At 45.1% G+C, this 19,651-nt stretch overlaps 1 protein-coding gene and 1 long non-coding RNA gene across 5 annotated transcripts in view; one reads left to right on the plus strand and one right to left on the minus strand.

Moving 5' to 3' along the window:
- The window catches only part of LOC143279841 (uncharacterized), a 41,002-nt gene extending 30,131 nt beyond the window's left edge, over window positions 1–10,871 (minus strand). Inside the window, exon 1 of the long non-coding RNA XR_013054959.1 lies at window positions 9,829–10,871. This is a non-coding gene — a long non-coding RNA (uncharacterized LOC143279841). The remainder of the gene's footprint in view (window positions 1–9,828) is intronic.
- LOC143279838 (single-stranded DNA-binding protein 3-like) overlaps window positions 1–19,651 on the plus strand; it is a 149,915-nt gene that overhangs the window by 93,896 nt on the left and 36,368 nt on the right. The window lies entirely within an intron of this gene.

Consider the following 19,651-nt stretch of genomic DNA (forward strand, 5'->3'; position numbering starts at 1 on the left):
CCTTCCCATGGGAACTGATCTGTCTGTATTAATTTTCTGAGCTAATAAATACTGCTGAAAAATCTGAGACCCCGTGACTGATTAACAGATTATGAAGACTGCGGTTGGTGTATGAAGAAGGAAATATTCGATATCTCAGTTTTCTTCTTTCATTCTTTTATTTTTATTTATTTATTTATTTATCTTTTTTAATTCCTGGTCGTCACTTATGTGTGAATAGTTCGTGTCTAAATTGCAGAAAGATCTGCGCTGATGACAGACCGCGGCTGGACGGTTTGAGGAACAAAAGCTGTTGTTAACCCGATAGTTTGGAGGATCGAGAAAACATTACCCGGTGGTTTGTGTGATAGTAATCAGATAGGCGTGACTTCACCGCACAAAGCACGTTTATGTGTCTGCGACAATGAACACGGTGGCCCCTCCTTCCCTCTCCAGTCTCCTTCCCCACTCATCCATTCAGGGTGTGCTCTGCTCTTTCGCAATATCTTGCCTTGGTGTATAATTTCCGTAAACAAATCCTCAAGATACGTTCAAGCAAACTTCTAACGCGCAGATGTCTCAGAGGGTTAATGGGCTATTCCTTTACTACGATTCCCCGTATCATATCATCGGGGTTTTTTTCTTCCCTTCCTCACCCTTTTCTTCTTTTTCTCAGCACGACACCCTTTATATCTCCCAGCAGACTCCAAGTCATAGGGAACAAAAGAAACGAGACGGCAGAAGAGCCCAAAAGACGTTGTGGTGTCTGTTTGACACGCAATCCTCTCAATGTAATGGGGCTGTAAGTGCTGTGTCGTTTTTCAAGTTTTTACTTGGAGAGGCCAGGAATTCAACTGGCTCGCTGCTGAACAGAGCACAGAAAGGAGACACGACATCCACTAAGGAGGTCGGTGTCGTTCTGTGAAAAGCAAGATTTTTTGCTCCCCTCTCCCCGGAATTAGGTCTGTGATATTTTCCAGACAGTGACGGCAAGGCTGAGATAACGGGGCCATGCTCATTCTTATTGTTTGTTTCTGTTTTTGTTTTTACCTGAAAAAATGGATGCAATCGCTAAAACGGGATGGGCGAGATAACGAATTGGTTGCTGCTTTACACGAGGTCGTGAATATTAATGGATGGACTTTATGGGGTCGACTTTGGAAATTCCATGATGAGTTTTCATTTGCATGACTATCTTTTTCCATTCTCTCTCAGCTGTTCGCATACTGTTACTGCTCTCACTCCTCCACCAATTGTCCAGGGATCAGTCACCCACCATACCCACAAGCGCACACAGAATGTGAGAAAGGGGGTTGATGGGGAGGTTTGCGCTGAAATAACGAATGATCTGCGCTGCATAAAAAGTGCGTATTCGACTGGTTCAATGGCAGTGTGACGGGCTGGGAAAACAAACCTCATTGCGTGAAGGGCAGGGTCTTTATAATTGGAATCAGGTGGTCATGAATATGCAGAAAACACGCAGCTTTCCAATGTCTGCAACAATCAAATCATTCTCCCCTCATTCTCTCTGTCTGGTCAGTATGTCTTCTGTCTCTGTCCCCTGTTTAGCATGTGCGCCCCCGCTCCCCCCTCTCTCTCTTTCCTGTTTAGCATGTGCCCCCCCCCCTCTCTCCTGTTTAGCATGTCCCCCCCACCCTCTCCCCAACACATACACATAACCCCGCTTTTTCACTTCTTTTCCTTCTTCTTCTTCTCAGTCACTGTTACAGCACGTGTTTCGCTTCTGTACTTTGGTTTTTATAAGAATTTCAACAAACAATCCCCAAAGACACATCCAACCAAGCCACCTTCCAACTTGTAGACCTGTGCAGATGAAGCAAGGCCCAGAATCTCTCATCCATCAACTCGTCCGACTCTCGCCGCATCATGTCGCGCGACTCGATCGCTCCTTGTATCAAGCGTTCTGCGTAGCTCTCTCGTTCCGCTAAGTAAAGTCTCACCTACAGGTGTCATGCACCTTGCTGTCTACTGTTACTATCTCCAGTGCTAGTGGCATTCTACAGACACCAATATGTGCGACAGGATAATTATAAACAAAATTCTGCTCCACTCCTTTTTCAGTGTCATGCGTCTTGCAGTATAGTATTCCGTTAGTTCAAGTGTCATGCGTCTTGCAGTGTCATGTTGAGTAGCTCTTTCGTCAGAGTCCATTGCACCCTTAAATGATGCGTCTTACTCTCATCGCTTCGTGCATCATGCGCCTTTCTAAAGCTGTCGTCTTCGTTCTTCGCCTGAGACCAGAGAGCGATCACAGCACACCGTTTTGTTGCCTTTTCATCTGGAGGAGACGTCTCAGCCTGGGGCACGGGAAAAAGAGAGACGGATGTATCTTGTTTGACACACAATCCTGGCGGTCTAATGGGCGGCTGGCTGGTGTTGAATACATGTAAGGGATGGTGGGGGAGGGGGATGGGGGGAGGGGGGCTCCCCGGGAGTTCAGGGAGCTGCTTGTGTTGCAGGGAAGAGGATTGTGGAGACACACACACACACACAGAGCGAGAGAGAGAGAGAGAGAGAGAGAGTACAGGCCAAATGGTGATGGCTACTGTTGTTCTGTGAAAAAGCTTTGCTGCCTCAACCCTCAACCCTCCAGCTTCTGCGCCTGTGGTGTGATCCGATTTATGCTCCTTGCAAATGGGATTCCCACGTCTTTCTTTTTTCTCTCAACACAATAACTGTCGAAGCTAGAACGAACGCGCGCGCGCACACACACACACACACACGCATACACGACAATACACTGTTAAATGTGTTTCATGTATTTATAAACTCCCCGAAAAGAACGCGTGGAAAGTTGACGGAAAGACTTCCCAAAATAAGCAGTATCAAACAACACTTTATGACTAAGAACCTTTTTGCTTCTTTGAAGTTTATATTATTCTTCGATATTTTACAAGTACAAAGCGCATGGCAAGAGGACTTTAAAAGGCTTGAGAGAACCAAGAAAAGAAACTTACACGTAGCATTGTTCTTCTTTTGTTTACCAGGACTCTTGACATGGCACATTTACCACATGGTCAGTGTCATACCAGACCCGGTTTGCCTTGCAGCAAATTTATTTATTTATGTTCTTAGTTTAGCTTCTCTCTCTCTCTCTCTCTTCTTTTTTCTTCTTTTTTTTTCATATAAATTCATTTTTGAAGAAATATGCGAAAATTGCAGACACGCTATATAAAGAGACGAAAGTGGGCAATCAGTGCTAAATTTAGAGGGGGGCGAGAGGAAAGGAGAAGGAGGAAGCAATCTATTTCACACCGTGTGTAGAGATGATCATTTCCATTTATTTCGTTCGATCAGTCCTGGAACTGAACATAAAGGCATCTCGCTCTCTCTCTCTCTCTCTCTCTCTGTGTGTGTCTGTCACACACACACACACGCACACGCACACACACACACACACACACAGAGGAAAGAAAGAAACAAAAAGGGAAGAAGACGCGTCAAGGGTTCGAGGGGAAAAGATAAAGAGCACGGAGTGTGTGTGCGTGTGAAAGGAGGAGAAAAAAAAGTGGGGGGTGAGGAGGTTACGATCTCAAACGCTCAATCCACCCCCATTGACCAAACTGAGAGGGGCAAATACAGGGCAAAGCAGGGAAAGGGGTAAGGGGATGGAGGGGGGGGGGGGGGAGGGGGTGTTTCGGGTGATATGGTTTCCTCTTCAAATGGAAGCCCGAGGATGTTCCCTAGAGTACAGAAGCCTGCCGGAGACGGCTGCCTTATTAATCTGCTTGATGGAGTTTCCAAGAGTGCCCCTCTTGTGCCCTCGGAGCGAGTCTCACGTGCGGGTTCTTCATCGCTCCAACAGCTCGCGTCAGGAGGAAAGGCTTCGCTGTTTGACAACGGCACAGTTCGCATGAATATACAGGATTAGGCTGGGTCGGCGAAAGAACCGAGGCGAACTCTTGTATAAATGAATGAGGAGAACTGTTCGCCTCCTCGGATATTCGTTGTCTTTAAAACGACGCAAGAGAGCACATGCCTGACAGACCGAGAGAAGCGTTTTGAACGACCTTAAAAGCTACGAGTTCCAAAGCACGCCACGTTTTGTTGGTGTCTGCGACAGCGAAACGCTCTGTCTCTGTCTGTTTGTCTGTCTCTCTGTGTGCATAGCACTATATATATATATATATATATATATATATATATATATATATATATATATATAATATACTTTTTTTTTTAACTTTAGCACTATAACATATTTTATTTTAAAACTTGTACTTGAATGACATCGTTCAGAATTAAAGTAACACAAGACACAGCTCCGTTTGAAGCTGTCACGACGTCTGAGAACATCCATCTGAAATACTTAGCCTGGAGAGAAATTAGATATTGATAAGCTGAACTTTCTTCAGAACTCGGTACATCACACACACACACACACACACACACACACACACAGAGAGAGAGAGAGAACTAATGTGTGTTCGCGTATGTATAATGATTGTGTTCGCTCACTTTCTACAGAAGAGTTCATATACGTACCTTCGGGCGCACATACGTGCGCATCACACACACACACACACACACACACACACACACACGGTGGAGAGGGGCACTCAGAAACAGCCAGATTTGTTATAGAGCACACAGAAAATAGGACAAGAATGGAGTGGGTGGGGGCGGGGTATCGGAAAAAGAAAAGAGAAGAAAAAGAGAAACACGGCTCGGGGCTCCTCACGCTAACAAGAAGTGAGATCAGCGACCCGCAGATGAAAGGGAATGCAACCGTCCCTGATTCAGCCAGCCCATCGGGCAACACACGCCTCGGCTTGTTTTGTTGGGGGCTCCATCACCCACCCACCCCCCTTCCCCACCCCGGCCCCGCCTGTTTGGCTAAGAAAAAACCGTCCAGTCCCTTTTCCCCCCCCCCCCCCCCCCCCCCTTTCCGAATTTCCCTGAAGCCAGAGTTGTGATCATTCTGCGTTTTTTTCCCCTTGGTCTACAAAAAATATTGCATTGGTGGTTTATTTTTCTTTGAATATCTATATAAAGTTTTGTATAATCTTCATTAATTTTTGTTCTGTTGAAGGGAAATAATTCATGTTAAATTTCTTGGTAATTAGAGATAAAAGAAACGAGAAAATGTTTTAAATAACGAATGAATAAAATTATAATAAACGTGTGAAGAAAGCCCTTACTGAACACGCACAAAAAAATATCATGATACACACTCGCACGCAGAGAGAGAGAGAGAGAGAGAGAGATTGCTTTGTTCGGTCATTAGCGTCTAAACTGCATGCCCTTATGAACGCAAGGTTTACTCTGGCTCTCGTTTCCGTAATGGGATCGAAAATGGCCATTGGCATAAAAAAATAAACAACGGTAATGCCACGACCTCACATTTTTGTTTGCAACGCGCGCTCGCGACACACGCACGCACGCAGAGAGAGAGAGAGAGAGAGAGAGAGAGAGCGAGCTAGTTTTTTTTTAAATTATTATTTTTTATTATTATTATTTTTTACATCTTTCTTTGCACATGCCATATCATTCTCGGTTCTCAAGGGAATGAGCACGGACCCAGTGACTTGCCCCCCTCTTTCCCCCGCCCTCGCCCCCTCCGCCTTCATCCGTACCCCCACTCTCGTCAGTCTCCCACCAAACATGAAAGGGAAGGAAATATCGAAAATGGGGTAAGGATAGGGGGTGGAGCGGGAGGCATATTAACCTGTCTTGGAGAGGGAAGGGGGGGGGGGGGGGGGTGGAGTTACTCGTTCGCAGGGTGGGATATGCAGTGAATAGCAAATTCAGCACGATATATACCCACGGCCATTCGCCACATCCATTAACTTAATACGGCGCCACAACCATTAACTTAATACGGTTGCAAAAGTAAGTTGAACTAGAGTGGACATGCATTTCGTCTACTCTTAGTCCTCCCACACCACCGCTTTCTGTAATCGACGTAAGTCCATGTTCCTTGATTAAAGAAATGATCCCGCACCTGTACAGATTTTGCCTGCAACATTTTTCCGGACTCGCTGGATGATAGTTCATGTAAAGAGAGAGAGAGAGAGAGAGAGAGTGTGTGTGTGTGTGTGTATGTGTGTCCTCGAGTTCCTCCATCTTAGCTTTATGATTAAATTTTATGTAGTCCCAAGCACAATATCTCTCACACACCTGTCTTCCCACTGCACTTGAATTTCATTGCCACATAATATATTGCACGAATGCAGCTGCTCTCACTATTCATGGAAAAGAGTCGTTTATACCTTGCATGGAAAACGCTAGTTCTCCCCACGCTAAAGATAATTGAAGTGTATGCTTTGGATTGTACTTGAGAACTGCCATAAAATGTAATTATTCATGCGTTTTTTCTAGAGCTGTGGGCAACCTTGCAAGGCAGACTGAAAACTGGTCGTTCTTTTCGATTCTCCAAGATTGGTTAAGTTTGGAGCGTAATCCTAAACTCCTTTTTGAAAGCCTTTTGCTTGTGTGTGTGTGTGTGTGTGTGTGTGAATAACAAAAATGCAGGATTACACAGGCTGAACAAAGACGTTGTCGACGTCAGAAGAACAGTAACAGAACGTGGTCGACTTTCGCTTTATTCTATCTGCTGCTTGACGGGTGGATGTCCTTTGTTTTCGTTCCAGTGCTGGTCCTACCCCCCAAACCGGGTGGCTGCAGTCCGTGCCCGAGCTCATTCCAGGACCATGAAAATCCATTTCCAGTTGTCTGAGAGTCGATTTGCTCTCAGGAATAGAATTGCATTTGGCTTAGAAGTCGGGAGTTTCATTCCCCGAGAGCGGTGTAAATGGATGAGGGTAAATTTTATCACATCCCGTGCGATCCCTCCTGAATTCCTAACTGAATTCCAGCGTGCTTCTATGCCCATTTCAGCCCTGACTATGAACAAGATAGGTTTCGATCCTGGCGTAAAGCCATGGAAGTGACATGGTAATATATCTTGTTTGAAAGAAAAGCCAGTCCGCCACAAGAGGCACGCTGCTTGGGAGAGAGAGAGAGAGAAAGAAAAAAAAAGGGGGGTTGGGGGGGGGGGGGAACTAGACTTGTCGGGCTGGTGAAGCATAGTGTCCCTCGGACCTCGCTCGGAAAAGCTTTTTATCTGATCTTCATTTTTTCGGCGAGAACCCCAACTGGTTCAAGACTGACGCTTCCTATGAATTTGCAAGCACGAGTGTTGACAAGGACATAAAGGAGCCAACACGCGCCACAGGAGATCAGTCCCAGGTTTGCCGGAAGCGCGGAGATGGAAGGGGGAAAAAAGGCTGGGGGTGTGGATAGAGTGGGGAGGAGGGGGGGGGAGGGGGTTAGAGAGATATGGATGTTGAATGGGCAATCAGGACCTTTCGGACTCACTATCTGGCGGACTGAACACCCTCACCACACAGACAGACACTTTGTTCTCTTTTGCTTCTGGCCTCAGAGGCAGGTGGTGGTGGTGGTGGAGGAGGTGGGCATGGCGGAGGTAAATGACAGCGTTCAGGGAAGCGCCGAGGTGAGCAGCAGGTGCAGAAGACTTGGAAGATAAACTTGGACAGTTTATTTTCCTGGGCTGTCTCTGTGCCAACAAAAATCTGAACCGCATACTATTATAGCATGAGACTTATCTTCACCATCAAAGAAAACACTCTTCACGTTTTGCACGTCGACATATTTCAGACTGAGATCATCTTCATCGTCTTTCCAGTTCTGTTTGGTGTTCCTTGTTTAAACATATGTTGTTCCTTTAGTAAACAGGCTTCATCGAGTTCTGGTGCTAATGGCTCTGCCTCCTGCAGAAAGTAATGCCAATGGCGACGATGAGCGGATGTTACGCTTTCTTTCACTGTGTCTGACGCCCTCATGACGAGGGTGGTGGTAAGGGAGTGGGGGGTAATGCTGGTGATGAGATGATAGGCAACATTCTTTGGGGGTAAACAAACGCTTGTCAGCTCTTAACGGTATTCCCCTAATTGCCCTCCCGTTTGTTTTCTGGTGTTTTCTTTTCACCTGTTCACGGCGTGCCGAATCCCAACACGTTTAACAGGCTCAAGAAATGTTGGTGCGTCAACGTGATGTGTGTGTGTGTGTGCGTGCGTGCGTGCGTGTGTGTGTGTGCGTGCGTGCATGCGTGCGTGCGTGCGTGTGTGTGTGTGTGTGTGTGTGTGTGTGTGTGTGTGTGAGTCCGCGTGCGGGCGTTCGCGAATACAAATACTTATGTGGAAATGATCACGTACGAGAGAGGAATGGCGGTGTCAAAAAGGTTGCCGGAACCGCGTGTGTACGCACTGCATGTTGCCGTTGGTGTTTCTTAGGAGCCGCAACTCCATCAGCCTCCATCCCCGATCCAGCACCCCTTCAATAACATCTGCTCTCCCATAAATTCCTTCTACCACATCAGTTAAGTTTTGACATGCCCTGGACGAATATTTATTGACAAAGTCCATGTTTGGCGGAGTTAGCTGATAGCCCAGTTTTACATCTGGGATGTCGTGCCTATGAACTCGTGTCTGAACACGGATACTTGATCATGATGGGGAAGATAGCTTTCGAGGCTGACGAAGTGTAGAACACGGGTCATAAAATTTATGATCCGTTCATTTTGTGATTTGGCTGCTTTGCGAGCAAAACGCTTCTTTGGCGTTTTGGATGTGAACATTGAAAGATCCGTGTTCGGTGTGAACAATGAAAGATAAGAGGAAAATGCGTCAGTATCGGAGGAGAAGTAGATGTTTTGAGTGAAAGAGATAATTAAGTACACACACACACACAAACATACATACGGGGAGGGAGAGAGAGAGAGAGTTGGTATTAAGAAGTTAGGAGTCCATTCAACACTTGGAAACACACACACACACACACACACACTGACGTGCGCATAATAATCCAACCAATCGATTTGCGCAAATTGGGAAAGAGGCAGTGAATATTAAATCAAACTTGCACCGTTTTAAAAGAATTACTATAAGTGAAGCTCAACTTTGCCAAATCATTTTGACGCGTGTTAACTCCAGGGGACGATCGTTATAGCTCGCGTTTTGAGAAACGAGAGAGTGAGTGAGTGAGAGAGAGAGAGAGAGTAGGGTGTGGGGGTGGCGGATACACGTGCATGTGTGATCTATTCATTTCAAGAAGAGGAAAGAAAACATGGGGGGTGAAGTGAGTGCAGAAACGAAGCCTCATCGGTTGTCAACACATTTGTGCCAGTCTTCAACTTTAATGAAGCAGTTCCGCTCTTACGTCGTGGCAACTTGTGTGGGAACCATTACAGGTTGACCGAGTGCGAGTCTCTCTCCGTCTCTGTCTCTCTCTGCTTCCATTAATACACACGAGCAAATGCTCTGTTTATCTCTCCCTCTCCTTCCTATCTTTCTTTTTCGATTTCTACATGTATGCAGACAAGTTCTCTCGTGTGTTTTTTTTTCTTCCCTTTACCCGTCTGCGACCGCACATACACAAAAATACTAAACGAAAACAACATCAAAACAAGACAAAAACCAGTGCCACTGCCACTTATGCTGTCAGGAGCTATATTCCATCCCCACTCTCTTTCTTTCTCTCCATAGCCATCTCTCTCTCTCTCTCTCTCTCCCTAATCACCTCTCTCTCTCTCTCTCTCTCTCTCTCTCTCTCACACACACACACACACACACTCTAACCAGACATAATAGTTCTTGATTACAACAAAAGTGATATGGCATTCCGGTTTTTTTGTGTGTTTTTTTTCACATACTTTTTTTTTTTTTTTATATTCTCATTAAAAAAAAAAATCGATTCGCGCTTCAGTGATCTGCTGGTTCATCGTGTACGGCCACTGAACCCCTGCGCACGATAAGAAATTGATTGGAGAGAGAGAGAGAGACAGAGACAGAGAGAGAGACTTACCTGTTTCACTTTCGTCAGGTATCAAGCAGTGGAGAGAAGTGGCAGCAGTAAGAACTCGAACAGATGAAGTTTGGATTCCGAAATCCAGGTGTATAATCCACACTGATGTCACTCCAAGCACGACTGAAATCGTCCTTGTTCATGAGCATTTCATATTCACTGAACTCGGCGCACATGGTCACAATCCTGTCTAGAACTTATTGCCACCCCCTTCCTCCCCACCAGAACCTCCCACCCCGACAAAGTTTAACTACACAGATAGCGCACATCGCCGTAATCCAATCACGAACATTTACAGATTAACCACATAAATTCTCTTTCGCCGACGAAAAACGACAGTCGTAGCAAAGAGCCCTCACTTATTCTGGTCTCTTTTGATCGAAGTACCGGCGCTCCTCAGCGAAGTGCAAGCCCACCGTCGAATGAAGAGAGAGAGAGAGAGAGGCTGTACGCGATTATCTTCTGTCAAGTCGCTAAAAGCATAGCGTGCTCTCTCCGTGCTAACAGAAGCGAAACTGGAATCCCCCTCACACCAGAGGAAAACATAACAAAAGCTCCCTTTGTGTTTGGCGGAGAAAAAAGCTCCCAAAGCACTCAGGTGGTGTCTCTTCGTCTGGGGAAAGGGGGGGGGGAGGGGAGAGGGTACTAGGGAATGGGAGGATGGGGAGAGGGGGGTGGGAAGGAATGAAAAAATGAGAGAGAGGGAGCGAACAAAAACAAACTATCCCAACACGCACAAAAAACGGGCTTTCGTAGAACGTTGTCGCGTGTTGTAGAGTAAGGAATCTTGTCTCTCTCTCTCTCTCTCTCTCTCTCACACACACACACACACAGACACGAGACAGTCCGAGCTTCGTCGCCTCTTTCTTCTTTTTACACTTTTCTCTCGCTCTCTTTCTTTCCCTATCCCACTCTTTTCACAACTCGGAACGACAGTCAACAGTAGTGTGGAGAGAGAGAAGCGGCCAGAACACAAGCCAAGTGTTGTCTCTGTCGGCTGTTGGGGAGTTTCTGTCTGTCGTCTGCCGGATCGTCTGCTTCGTTTCCAGTTCTCGCGCGCTTTCCGCTTGTCGGGCCTGTCAATTGCACAAGCCCGGCCCTCCAGACAGGAATAGGCGGACCGCTTCAATCAGCATCTCTCTCTCTCTCTCTCTCTCTCTCTCTCAGTCTGTCTGTCTCTCTCTCTCAGTATGCATGTCACATAACACACTGTGTGTGTGTGTGTGTGTGTGTGTGTGATTAGCCACCAATTCGGAGCGCATTGGAATATCAATTATTTCTTAGTTTACAGCAACAAGAAAAATTCATTGTGAACATAATGTGGCATTTTATTGCAATTATGCTCACCCACCCACCCACCCCCCAACACAGCCTAGCTCCTCTTAATTTTTATTTTATTTTGATTTTTTTAATGATTTCTTCCAGCACAGCCATTTTGATATAAATACAAAACGGAATGGAATGCAACACAACTGAATCTCCTCACTTTTAGTTTTGCACATGAAAATGATTCAAAAGTAATTTGATGACAGGTTATATAGGATGTGCTTTGTTTTGAGTGATTTTGGCAGCACAGACAACATACTAATGATACAGAAGTGTGTACGTGTGTGTGTGCGTGTGCACGCGCGCGCGCATATGTGCAAGCTTGTGTGTGTGTGTGATGCAATCAGGTATGTGTGTCTGTGTGCACATGTGTGTTTGTGAGTGCCTGTGTGCTGTATGGCTCTATTACGTGGCATTGGTGTCACACTGATTGGACATGCTGTATCAGACCTGGCTGGCTGGTTGTGCACAAACAACATATCAATTCCATTATCTTACTTATTTGTTTTTGAGAGATATCCACAGAGAGAGAGAGAGAGAGTTTGTGTTAATCCCATCAAGCAGATTTGCTACAACTAATTAAGTATCTCTTTCATTCTTTTTTTTTTTTCTTTTCTTTCTTCATGTCCTTTTTTTTTTTTTTACCCTTTCTTTTTGTCTCTCTTTTGTTTTAACCAAATTTTCAAGTTGTAGAAACAAAACAAAACATCAACAGAAGCTGGTTGCTCTAGTTTGATACAGAAACTAGTTTTAACTCTCTCCATACGAACGGCGAAAGAGACGACATTAACACCGTTTCACCCCAATTACCATCATCAAAATATTGCAAGCGGAAGGCTCTTATACTGAAGATGTGAATGTTGACAAAGAATACCACAATTCTGACGACGGAAGCTGAAGGTTGGGTCATTCAGACACCCTGTGGACATCCGAGGGGTCTGTGTAGAGGAGAAGAGAGGACTGGCCGTACTGAGTGAGTTAAGAGAGAGAGAGAGAGAGATATCTTTATTTATGAGGGTTAAACATAAGCCTGTGCTATGCAGCTTTTTTTATTTTATTTTTTATTTTTATTTTTTAATACAGGCTGCGCTGTCCCATGAGGAGGCAAAGGGGAAAAAAGGGAAAGAAAAAAAACAAACAAAAAAAAACAACAACAACAAACAAACAAACAAAAAAACAAAACCAAACCCACAATGTATGAAAAATAGAAAATTGAATTTATATTCATCCCACAAAAAGTATATAAACAAACATGAAAACAAACGATTTGAATGCTTAGGGGGTGGGTTGGGAGTGATGTGGGTGTGGGTGGGGGGAGAGTGGAAGAGAGAGGGAGTGGGGATTGGGGGGGGGGGGGAGACAGAATAGTAGAAAGTGATATGGAGGCAGAAAAAAAACTGACAGACGCACAGAGAAAGAAAAAGATACAGAGACAGGCATGATACTGACAGAAACACAGAGAGAGACAGAGACACGCATGATACTGACAGAAACACAGAGAGAGACAGAGACAGGCATGATACTGACAGAAACACAGAGAGAGACAGAGACACGCATGATACTGACAGAGAGACACACACACATGATACTGACAGACAGAGAGAGACACACACGCATGATACTGACATAAACACACACAGAGAGAGAGAGAACAATATTGATAATGATGAAGGCCAAAGCCCCATACTGAAAAGGGGTCGCATTGAAGGATGACAAATAAAACAACAACAACAGCATGACACAATAAATCGACAGTGCAAATCAACTATTATAGCTAATACAGTATTGAACAGCATTCACTAGGTGACACTCATAATATCTTCAATGCTTCAAGTATGAATATGGCCAAGTTATACAGAGTAGACTCATTTCTTAATGACATGAGCAAACTGAGCCTAAAATTTGATGTATCTTCATGATATCTTTTTTTGATTTGGTTTTTGTCTCTGAGGTCACTCAAAGCAGGGCAGCTTTATTTATTTTTTTATTTTTTTAAAGCAATGGGTATATAATTTTCTTTACCCATATTGCATAGATGACATGTATATACAGGTTCACTTAAGATAGTGTATCTGAAACTTTGAGAATCAATAACAGAAATACCAAATGTAATTTTTGTTATTGCACTTTTTTTCTTTCTTTTTCTTTTTTTCTCAACACTTTTTTCAGTCCCAACTCTATATGGTTCAGTCACATGCAGTGCTTTTTGTGCAGTTCAGAGAGAGGGAGAGAGAGAGAGAGGTTTGAATATTGTGAATTTATAGGACAAAAAAAAAAAAGAACAAACAAACAACAACAACCAAAGTATGTTAACAATGTTGACAATGACAGCAGGGCATGGCCAGGTTTCAGATGGCTGATACCAATAATGGTGAGTTGATGAACAGAAAAAAAGGCTGTTGAGCTATGGAAAGGTGCGTGCAGTATGGGTGAACTGTTTCGTTGCAAATAATGAATGACTCATACTTGACACACAACAAATCAATGTATGTGAATGCATGTGAGTGTGTTTGTCTTTGTGTGTGTGTGTGTGTGTGTGTGTGTGTGTGTGGATTATTCTAACCTTCAAAGCATGCAGGTGTGCAAAGAGGCACACCCCCTCCCCCAACACACACACACACACACACACTCCCGCACATCCTCACGTATTCACCCATTCACTCACACACACACACACACACACACACACACACAATCACAAACACACGCAACACAGTCCCCAGAATGTTGCAAGCGGTAACAGGAACTCTAGCAACGATAAGAGTTTATTAACAAACAAATAGGGCAGGAACAGAACAGAAGAGGCATGGACATCACCTGAATGAATCATTCAGGGAGAGTACAGTGTTTTGCCCATAACTCCAGGGGTCCCCCAATACTGTCTGTGATATATTGCTTCATTCTACACTGTGTTCTGTATGAGGTGGTTGCTTATTTGTAGTGTGCAGTCCCTTGAAGATATAACACCAGGTGCATGCACACACGAGAGCGCTAGCACCCTGTGTGTGTGTGAATGTACCCCTCCCCCCACACACACTCGTATATGCATGCTCATTTGTATGAGTATGAGCACACATATAGACATGTACACACATGTGTAGGCAGACAGAAACATGCATGCATATGCATACTTAGGCACATACACTTAATCACAGACACTGACACAGGAACACACAGATGCACGGATGGACACACACACACACACTCTCTCTTTCACACACACACACACACACAAGGACAGAGGAGTAAAGCTGGTGTAATGACAGTAACAGTTCACAATGAATGTGATGGGCATAGCGGATATTACACAGCCAGCCAGGGTGTTGTTTGAGCGTCTCTGTTTCGCCTAACACCCCAAGAATCTGGTATAATGGCATGTTTTTCCTCATAAAACAGTAAGGGGTCTTTGATAACATCTGTAGGGGATTGGCTCAGTTTGCATTGCGACCCGTGTGGCGGCCAATTATTTTCTGTGTGCACTGCAGTGAATAGGAAACGCACACAGACAGACACAAGCGACACACACATACATGCCTGCATGCTTGCAAACATGGCCTTGTTTGTGTGTGTGTGCATTTGAGTTCACACCCTAACACAGTGCTCTGTTTCTCACATGCATGAATACATGCACACACACTCTCTCACTTGCGCATACCATTGCATATGTGCTTTTGGGAGGAAGTTCTGTTTCGTGTGTGTGCAAAAGTACTGGCTGAAGGTTTTTGAACATTTTAAAATATTTTTTATTGTGGTTACAGTTACACATACATGTACACACACAGAGACACACTCATGTAGTAACATACTCACATTCATACACTGATTGTGAATAAATGTTTTAAAACCTTTCTCCTCTTTTATTACGGAATTCCTTTTTTCACGTCTCCAAGATAATTACTTCAGTTGATTGAAAGTATTCAGTTTCTCTCTCTCTCTCTCTCTCTCTCTCTCTTGTTTATTTTTGATACTTTACTCTTTGTCTTGATTAATTTCCCCAGTTTTAAATTGCATCTATTATTGGCAGACAAGGACACACACAGACACAGACACACACACACACACACACACACACACACACAGATAGATACAGAATTAATAGTTGATTGGTTTGGTCGCCTTCCTCCCTTCTCCAGTATCAGCTGTCAACAACAACAACAGTGTTCAGTCTGTTTGTCAGGACCAGCAGTTTACTCAGAAACCTTGTCAGGCGACTGATTGACCCATGGTCACCAGGTTTGTAAAGTGGAGAGATGGTCTAGAGGTTACGCGAGGAAGCGAAAGAATCTGAGTGCACTGGTTCAAATCACGGCTCAGTCGACAATATTTTCTGCCCCTCCACTAGACCTTGTTTGGTGGTTTGGATGCTAGTCATTCAGATGATATGATAAACTGCGGTCCTATGAGCAGCATGCGCTTAGCGCATGTAAAAGAACCCATGGAAACAAAAGGGTTGTCCCTGGCATAATCCTGTAGAAAAATCCACTGCGATGGAAAAAACAAATAAAACTGCACGCAGGAAAAAATACGAAAAAATGGGTGGCGCTCTCAGTTTAGGGACACGCTCTCCCTGGGGAGAACAGCCCGAATTTCACACAGAGAAATCTGTTATGACATCAAAGAGAAATACAATACAATACAAAAGTTCCAGGTGATTCACCAGCAGTCACTCGGTTTTGTAAAGACAAGGGCGATTACCTCAGTATCACTAGGTGTGTAAAACCTAGGTGATCGCCCCATGGTCACCAGGTGTGTAAAAACTAGGCAACTGCTCCAACATCACCAGGTGTGAAAACGCTAGGCAACTGCTCCAATATCACCAGGTGTGAAAACGCTAGGCAACTGCTCTAATATCACTAGGTGTGAAAACGCTAGGCAACTGCTCTAATATCACCAGGTGTGAAAACGCTAGGCAACTGCTCCAACATCACCAGGTGTGTAAAAACTAGGGCAGTTGATTGCCATGTGGTCAACCAGTATGTAAAGACTAGGGTAAATGATTGCCCTGCGGTCACCTGGTATGTAAAGACTAGGGCAGGAGAGTGTTCTAATATCACCAGTTGTGTAGAGACTAGGTGATTGCCTCACAGTCACTTGGTGTGTAAAGACTAGGGCAGACGGTTGCCCAATGGTCACTTGGAGTGCAAAGACTAGGCAGATGGTTGCCCAATGGTCACTTGGAGTGTAAAGACTAGGGCAGACGGTTGCCCAATGGTCACTTGGAGTGTAAAGACTAGGGCAGACGGTTGCCCAGTGGTCACTTGGTGTGTAAAGACTAGGGCAGATGGTTGCCCAGTGGTCACTTGGTGTGTAAAGACTAGGGCAGACGGTTGCCCAATGGTCACTTGGTGTGTAAAGACTAGGGCAGATGGTTGCCCAGTGGTCACTTGGAGTGCAAAGACTAGGCAGATGGTTGCCCAATAGTCACTTGGAGTGTAAAAGACTAGGGCAGATGGTTGCCCAATGGTCACTTGGTGTGTAAAGACTAGGGCAGACGGTTGCCCAATGGTCACTTGGAGTGTAAAGACTAGGGCAGACGGTTGCCCAATGGTCACTTGGTGTGTAAAGACTAGGGCAGATGGTTGCCCAATGGTCACTTGGTGTGTAAAGACTAGGGCAGACGGTTGCCCAGTGGTCACTTGGTGTGTAAAGACTAGGGCAGACGGTTGCCCAATGGTCACTTGGTGTGTAAAGACTAGGGCAGACGGTTGCCCAATGGTCACTTGGTGTGTAAAGACTAGGGCAGACGGTTGCCCAATGGTCACTTGGTGTGTAAAGACTAGGGCAGACGGTTGCCCAGTGGTCACTTGGAGTGCAAAGACTAGGGCAGATGGTTGCCCAATGGTCACTTGGTGTGTAAAGACTAGGGCAGACGGTTGCCCAATGGTCACTTGGAGTGCAAAGACTAGGGCAGACGGTTGCCCAATGGTCACTTGGTGTGTAAAGACTAGGGCAGATGGTTGCCCAATAGTCACTTGGAGTGTAAAAGACTAGGGCAGACGGTTGCCCAATGGTCACTTGGTGTGTAAAGACTAGGGCAGATGGTTGCCCAATAGTCACTTGGAGTGTAAAAGACTAGGCAATTGCTCTGCAGTCACCTTGAATATCGGATGATACTGTTGTGACCTCAGTACCCCCTCCTGCATGCGTGCTTCTACACACACACACACACACACACACACATTCACTCAAACTCACATGCGTGTACTCACATGCACACATGCACGCAACTCGTGCGCAGAAACACACTCTCACACACACATGCATACACTCACACTCACACACACACACACACACACACACACACACACACATGATATTGTGAAAGTGTTCCACTTTGTTGCCTTCTTTGTCTTGGGATTACCATCTGTACTGTTTCTTCTCACACATTTGGATTGGGCATTTTTTTGGTTTGTTTTGTTTTGTAGGGGGAGAGGGCGAGGGGGTGGGGGACTGGGGTTTGGGGGGGAGGGGGGGGTGGGGGGCTGGGGGGGGTGCATGCCAAAAGTTGTTAAATGCAGATGAGCAGACATGCTCTTTGTCTGCGTTTCCCAACTGTCTCCCTCTGTTCTACGTACTGTCTGTCAAGTGTGCCATACCTCCCACTTACACACACACACACACACACACACTCACTCATTCACTCTCTCACTCACTCACTCACACACTGTCTCTGTCACAGACACACACAGACACACACACACACACACATACAGACAGACACACACACACACGCACACACACATACACACATACCGACACACACACACGCACATACACACACACAACTACAGACAAACAGACACACACACACACACAGACACACACGCACACACACACACACACAAGACACACACACACACACACACACACACACACACACACACACACACACACACACACACACACACATACACACACACAACTACAGACAAACAGACACACACACACACAGACACACACGCACACACACACACACACAAAGACACACACACACACACACACACACACACACACACACACACACACATATGCCTGCCACATGGAACAACAAGAGACTACAGAGGTGTTGAGTAGAATGCCTTGTCTGTAATGCAATATTCAATCTGTTCAGGGAGAGGTAATTTCCTGAAGGTGCTCCTTTGTGGGGTGGGTGGGGGTGGGGTGGGGGTGGGGGGCGATGGGGACTGCAGATTGCTCCATGGTCATGATCTCAAAAGGCTTGTGTGCAAGGGCAGTGCATGGCACTTGGCTATTTCCAGCAGTACTGATTTTGTGCATCGTTCGTTGTGTACCGAGCAATATCTGTATATATGTATGAATGTATATGATAATCTCTCTGTATAAATCAATGACATGAAAGAGAGCGAGAGTGGTAAGGATCATTGAGCTGTAGAGGTACTATTTCGAGACCTGTAGGAATAAAGTGAGGTACTGAGTGTTAGTGCGTGGCAACACTGAATGAGGTAACAATGCATATGTAAATGGAAAACCGAGATGGAGATCGTATTATGCACATGAGGGAAGAGATAGTGAAGTATTTGTGGCAGCCTATCAAGAATAGAAGTGAACTTGCTGTTCACAAAATCCAGCAGTATCATGCATGCATTCGTGTACACACACACACACACACACACACGCACATGCACATGCACGCGCATACACACACACACACACACACACACACACACACACACACATACACACACAGAGCCAAAAGAAAATGAAGGCAACCAGTGGACTGTTCAGCCTCTCCAGCAACTAATAAATGCATTCAATCAGCCTGTCAAGATGAAATTCGCAAGGATTATTGAATCTGATAATAAATTCATTGCTTGGACTCTTCCTTCTGATTGCTGTGATGATTAGATTAATTGTCCAAACTAGCGGCATGCCCAGTGTTTATGCTGGGCCTGACTGAGGTTGAATTGCGTTGGGGTAAAAGAAAATGTCAAGCTTCTCTCGTTTGTGTGTTTTGTAGTGCGTTTCCTTTTGCCACCACGACATTCCTCTGTGCGAAGTTTGGGTAGCTGTCCTTGGGTGGATTGTGTTTACACAGTGCTGCAACCCCCCCCCCCCCCCCCCCCCCCGCCCGCCCCCCCCTTTTTTTTTTCTGTCAGCAAGCGTATTTATTTTAAACTATCAAAGTGGATTCTCCTACAGAATTTTGTTGCCAGAGACAACTTTCTTGTTGCCATGGGGTCTGGTCAAGGCCTGACCAGTGTGTTGGGTTTATGTGAAGGTCTCAGGCATCTACTTTTTGACTCACTTGTACAAAGTGAGTCTATGTTTTAACCCGGTGTTCGGTTGTCTGTGTGTGTGTGTGTGTGTCCGTGGTAAACTTTAACATTGACATTTTCTCTGCAAATACTTTGTCAGTTGACACTAAATTTGGCATAAAAATAGGAAAAATTCAGTTCTTTCCAGTCATCTTGTTTAAAACAATATTGCACCTCTGGGATGGGCACAAAAAAATATAAAAAAGAAGCCTAATTACATG

Source organism: Babylonia areolata, chromosome 3, assembly GCF_041734735.1.
Source record: "Babylonia areolata isolate BAREFJ2019XMU chromosome 3, ASM4173473v1, whole genome shotgun sequence".
Classification (NCBI taxonomy): domain Eukaryota; kingdom Metazoa; phylum Mollusca; class Gastropoda; order Neogastropoda; family Buccinidae; genus Babylonia; species Babylonia areolata.